This window comes from Thunnus maccoyii, chromosome 13 (genome assembly GCF_910596095.1).
Source record: "Thunnus maccoyii chromosome 13, fThuMac1.1, whole genome shotgun sequence".
Lineage (NCBI taxonomy): Eukaryota > Metazoa > Chordata > Actinopteri > Scombriformes > Scombridae > Thunnus > Thunnus maccoyii.
Window position 1 is genome coordinate 14,377,927 of NC_056545.1, and position 6,727 is coordinate 14,384,653.

The 6,727-nt window shown below is 37.7% G+C and overlaps 1 long non-coding RNA gene across 1 annotated transcript; it reads left to right on the forward strand.

The window, feature by feature from the left end:
- Positions 1 to 5,628: 5,628 nt before the first annotated feature.
- On the forward strand, positions 5,629 to 6,065 carry LOC121910688. Its single transcript, XR_006099710.1, has 3 exons — positions 5,629 to 5,716; positions 5,806 to 5,877; positions 5,972 to 6,065. It is a non-coding gene; the product is annotated as an uncharacterized LOC121910688 (long non-coding RNA).
- The last annotated feature ends 662 nt before the right edge of the window (positions 6,066 to 6,727 follow it).

A 6,727-nucleotide genomic window follows, 5' to 3' on the forward strand; every position in this document is an offset into this window, starting at 1 on the left:
GAGAGTGGAATTACTGGCTTACTGGCTAATTTACTGAATGACGACCAGAATCTCATTCCTGTAGTCTGATAGGAATACAGAATTAATGCCATTTTCCATCATTTGTCTCTAAACCTGTACAACCTTCAGGTTTATTGATTGACAAATCAACTGCTTCTTTGGATGGCTGGTTAACCAATTTGCAGACTAATGCTACAAAGAAACGTCATTCCTCATCAACAGTGATGTCAACACATTTAAGATTTATGACTTACTCCACCTGGTAATTATGAAGAGTCACTTCTTTTGTGAAACGAGGTGACATGACAGCTGCCAAAACACTGCTTGGTGGAGACGAAGAGGGAGCAAGGGAAGGACTGCGGGTGGGAAATTAACAGAGTGGAAAGGACTTTAAGGGAGTAAAGGAGGGGTCAGAAGAAGAGAGGAGGGAAAAGGCTGGAGCAGTGAGGAGGAGAGAAGAGTGACATAGCGAGAAGGAGCTGGGGAATAATTTTGTGTGTATGTGTGTGTGTGTGTGTGTGTGTGTGTGCACGTTTGTGTGTGAGAGAGAGAGAGACACACAGAGAGAGAGATGTAGATGATGAGGCACTGAGGAAGTTCTCTCTCACTTTCTCGCAGCAAATGCATCAACAGATTGTCTAACTGCATCAAAATAATGTTATACTGCTCATGACATAAGTGCCTTCTTGACATGTCCATCCCCCACACGTGCATGTATGTACTCTCACACACACACTCAATCACACATGCACATCCCCACAGGAATAGTAGCAATTCAACGTTTGCACTGCACCCTGGCTTTTCAATGATTGATGCATTTCACCGAAACCATAAAAGCAAAAGAACTGCACTCTCAAACCTGAATTATGTAAATTTTCAGTAACAGACTTGAAGAATATTTCCAGTCCCTTCTTTTCTGCTTTTCAGAGATACGTTAATTAACATAAGTAGTGTAAATAGTGAGCTCAGAAGCACTGCACTATACACCCATGAGATCTGACCTTTAAGTCTAATTTGACCAAAGCCTTGTCCCTTAACAAAGCTAATAGGATGGTGAATTGTACAGGCTTTTTTATTTAATCCTCACTTTAAAAAAAAAAAAAAGATTTTATCTACATTTGAGTTGGAGAAAGAGCAATTCACTTTGCTCAATCGACAACTGTGTTCTTCAACAATTCTCATCTACTCAACTGCCTGAAGTAGAAGGAAGTAAAATGTGATTTCACATATGAAATTAATATTAAGTATTGCTAAAAAAGAAAAAAGAGCAGTACATCCCTGCAGGATGGTGTAGTTCATGCAGATTTACAGTTTATTCCAAAAGTCAAACCCTGATACAGTATGTAGATATATAACATGACATTAAGATGATATTTACAGTGGTGTGAAAAATGTTAGTATTGTCTGAGTTGATGTTAGCATTAGCGTTTGGGCTAAAATCTGACTCCAGGTCAGGGACAGTGGCAGGAATTATTATTACATTTTGTCACCTGATGACAATGAAATGAAAGAACATTATCCTCTTGACCCTTTGATATGTAAATTTATTTAATATCTTAATGACAGATTAAATGACCAAATGTATTTTCTAGCATTTGTTACCTAATATACATCTGGATCATGCTGTCATCATTACACACACATGCACACACACTGTTGTGAAGCATGATTGTGCAGCACTTGGTCTGTCCCATGGAAATATTTGATTTGGTTTGGAGAGTGATGGTGCAGTCTGTTATAAATAGTCCTCCCTAAAAGCTAAAAAAACACTATCTACTATTGATTAGCTGTCAGCACATGTTAAAGCTCACTGTCACTGGTCACACAGCCTGCCCTGGTAGGCTAAGCCACACACAGAGAAAGAGAGAGAGAGTCATACAAAATGCATGCACAAGCTCTATCGTCCTCTATGTTTTCTCTGATGCTCTGTAACACACATATTGACACACACATACATGCATGCACATTCCTATTGCATGCAGATACATTAATAAATAAATAGACTAGCACACAAATCACAGACAAACATTCTCTCTCCCACACACACATATACATACACATGCTGTAGCATTTCGCCATTTGCTCTGCTTCCTCTGACTTGAATGATTCATGCATTTGACACTTCCACTCTGAATGCCAATGTGAAATCATTGGTTTATTGAAGCCACAGTGACTACATGGCATTATGGTTTTAACACACTAAACCTGAAGCTTTTGAAGTTTGCCCCACTGGTCACCTTTCCTTAATATCTGATGAGAGCAATGGTACATTTATAATCACTGGTGACTTCCATTTTCATAATTATTAGGTCTTTTCATAAATCCAAAGTTAGCATTGTTTTTTTTATTTATGATTATAGATTTGTGACTTCTGTGTACAGAATATCAGTTTTTATTTGTGAATTCCTATAGCACAGAAATATTAGATGTCTGGCTAACTTTGCTCACATCCCTTTGTAAACAAAGCAAATTCCCATGATCTCTTCTGGGAAAAAATATCTCACAGTGACAGAAGTGTGTATTTCTAGAAAAAGGTTTCTTTTCTGTTTATTCCCCTTACCAAGCCAAGACTTTTTAAGACAGCATTAAAAGCAACTTACCATATATAGACCTGCTTCATGATCTAATGCAAGTTGCCTACAATTACTAAAAATAATGCATGTCAGTATTTCCAAATACAGCTTTAAAATGTCTGGCTCTTAAGATGGTTTAAGATGGTGTTTGCTGTGTTGTTTCTTGTGTTCTAATGTTCTTTGCAGGCACTTTACAATATGACGAATAAAGTGACAACTGCAAACTGGACAGTTGCTTATGTAATAAAATTTCTCTTCATGCATGCTCAGACTGGTTCTGCAAAATGCTCCTGTGGAGCTGCACATTGCCTGTAGATGATAGTAATTGCACTAGACAGCTTCCGTGTGTTAATGTATGTGGAATGTGTTAGCATGGAGCAGGGTGCTATAGTGGTAGTTGGGGTAGTGGGTGTGTCATTAAAGCAGTAGAATAAACTGTCCTCATTAGAAAAATTATAAATGACTAAAATGACCTATTTTATATCACCTGACAGGCCTGGACATACTGCAACCTCTTAGGAAAGAGCTCAGGGTGTGTGGTTGGGTGTACAAATAAGTAACTTAAACATGAGAGACCACTGTTCACATCCTGCTACACACCAGCAGTCAACATTGTTCTCTTTTGACCCCAATCTTTGCCTATACCTAACCAAACATTAACCAGGTGGCAGATCAGAAAACAGTCACATGAATCATTTTTTCAGCAGTCGTATGCAACACTGTAAAACAATGTCTTTCTGCTGATAGAGGTGCCAAATCAGGAAATACTCACTTGTCAATTGTGATGTTTTAGAAGGCGGTGATAAACAACTTATTTTGACTTGTAGTTTGGCAGGCTTGTTTAGGAAATGTGACTGCCAGAAAGAGCAGAAATAACAAATTGGCTGCAGACATAAAGCGACTGTTCTCACAAAAATATTTCTATTAAGCATAGAAATGTATACAATGTTGTGAGCTTAATATGTGTGGCAAAACAACAGGATTCAAATCAGCATCATGGACAGCTGGCATGAGACTTCTGAGTGCAGTTATAATTGGGAAATCTTGAGTCACTGGAAAAGTAACTACATGATACTTCTAATTGGTAACATTTGTAAAGAAAGTGACTTCTCTCAATCTCTTAAAATCTGTTAAACTACAACAGAATTACTTGAAATTGAATGATACCAAGGTGATTATGAACAGTACTGTGATGTAATTCACATTAAGTATTAATATTTTTAGCTACAGCTGTACTTGGTGATTTATTATCATGTGTTAACCAAGCAGTTATCTACTTCTGAGGGTAAAAGTATAAGATTCCAATCAAATATCATAAGAGTCATTGAAACAGATGATTATATATGAACTCATGCTGAAGTTAGTGGACAATTTACTCTTTAGAGCCATTAAAAAGATTGCTAAAGTATTGGGACATCGTATTTCACCCCACTGTCCTCCAGTACAGCAGACAAAGGGAGAATAAAATACTGTGGACCATATAGTATTATGATTTAATTCTTACTGGCTTAAAAGGATATATATATATATATATATATATATATATATATATATATATATATATATATATATATATATATATATATATATATATATATATAATTATCATAATATAATAATAATAATAATACATTTAATTTGTACTGCACTTTTCTTCATAGTAAAACTCAAAGTACTACATAATTAATAATATAAAGAAAATAATAATAAGATATATACAGTATATATATAGTAGCATTCTAAGGCAATGGAGTAAAAAAAATAAATAATGTGCAACTGCAATATACAGTTTTGTTGTAGAGTCGAGCATAATATGATCCTGTCCATCTGATCGACCCGGGTAGGAATTAACCATACTGATGGGTAATTATACAGGAATCAATACAAAAATCTGATATACAAACTGTCAAAACCATGTTTTAAGTTTGTTTTGAAGAGCAGATTTAGTGGATCTAGTTTGTTATACACAATATCAAAAGTACACATTTGCCAGAAGAGGATTAAGAGATTTAGGGAGAGAAATGCGTTAAAGTGATAAGAATATGAATTTGGATTCTCTTTTGATAGTTGTTTGTGCTGATGGATTTGGAAACGACTATCTGTTGGTTTCAGTGATTAAAATCTCTGGCTAATATAAACATAGCCTCTATGTATAAATGTTTATTGCAGTGAACCATGTTCGTTCTGTGTGTTATTTTAAACATATTTTCCAGGACATCTGGTGCACCTCTAACAAGAACAGTTCACACAGGACACAGGTGGCACAAGAACTGGGTAGTTAGAGAGTGATCTGTCAGGAGAATCAGGAGCAAATAACACTTGTATTTTAAGCTGAAGATCAAGCACACATTCACAAGCATTTGAGATTTTGCCTGGAGTAAAGAGTATTTGGAACTATATTTCATTCATTTCATTTATTTCTAGTCCACTACGTTAATACATCTGTACAGAAAGCAGGAATTTCCAGGGGTCTCTGGTTGCTTGGAGCATACAAGCATGATTTGGCACCAGATCCAAGCAGCCAAGAAGGGCGAAAAAGACCTCCATGTGATCATCCTTGACTTGGCCAACACATATGGCTCAGTTCCCCATGAGCTCCTCTGGGAATCCTTCAACTTTTTCCAACTACCAGAACCTATCACTATGCTGGTTAACACCTACTTCCAAGACCTGCAACTGTGCTTCACAACTTCTGACTTCTACAACATGCCAGCGCTTAGAGGTAGGTACAATCTCACCCCTGGCCTTCACAATGGCCATGGAAGTCATCATCAGTGCCTCAAGATGGATAGTGGGTGGTGAACGAACTAAGGCTGGGTTACATCTTCCACCTATCAGCCAAATTATCAACCTAATTTTCCACTTAGGTGTGATATAGCTCTCAAAGTTGTTTGTTACACGTGTTCTTTGTTGTTTTCTTTTGAGTGTACAATTGTTTAGATTTAATTAAAATGTGAAGTAGACCGTAAGTGGGCTGTGACAGTCTCGCTTGCTATTGCCGATTTTGATCACAAGGCAGCAGTGTTGAGCGATATTACTGTCGCTCCACCAAGTGCATCTTGGTCTTTCTTCCTGTTTATGTGCGAACAACCTGGAGATTTGCAGAGTGGTTGGTGCTGTGACTCCATTGTGTAAAGTAGTAGGTAAATATACACATCTCTTGTAAAATATCCCTGTACAAATACCTAAAGGATGTTATCTATCGATATTTTAACAAGATGGTTTGATTTAGACACTCTTGGAGTTGATGTCCTGGGATTTTGGCGCCAGACGTCGACCACTGTGTTCTCAGTTGCATAGCAAGGTAATGTTAGTGTGCATAAAGCCACACCATGCTATTGTATTTTGTTACTAGAGAAAATGTAAGGGTGTTACATTCATTTGAACTCTGTTTGAAGGTAGACGACAGTGTGTTGAGTTGTGCAGTCTCCGGGGAGTTCCACGTGGGGTTGGTGAAACTTGTGAAAAATGTAAGTGTACTTTGCGAGTATATCTTGTACATTTCCAGGGTACTTTTTGTGTGTTTATGGTTGTTAACTACTTAGCCATAAAATAGACCCAGATTACTTATCTGGGTCTATTTTATGTTTTTTGTTGATAGTCACAGCCCACTACCGTATTTTGTTTTTGTTATTTTTTCTTTTAAATCATTTTTTGTGTTAACTCTGTCACAAGCTGTGAAAGCACATGAGCTGCTCTCTAAAAGGACTCAGTAGCTTACGCACTCTGTTAAAATGACCTGTTGCAAATGTGGTCAACAATAAAATTAAAGCTACAAGAACCCCGGAAGTAATTGTGTCCGGTGTGGCATCTAATTCCACGGGCTACACATGGATGACACAACAACACTGACAACTACTGCAGCATGCACCTGCAGGCAAACATAAGGTGGGCCTGGATGAAAGTCAAGCTGAACAAATCTCGAAGTATCTCCATAGTTAAGGGGGTGCTTAGAGACACAGAGTTCTGCATTGGTGATGACCCAATGTCCGAGTGTCCGAGCAGCCTGTCAAATGCCTGGGCAGATGGTAGAATGCAAGCCCTCAAGGACAAAGAGAAGGTGCAGTAACTAAGGCAGAACATTGTCAACCGTCTGGAGAACATCACTAAGACCCTGTTGCCTGGGAAACTGAAGCTCTGGTGCCTACAATTTG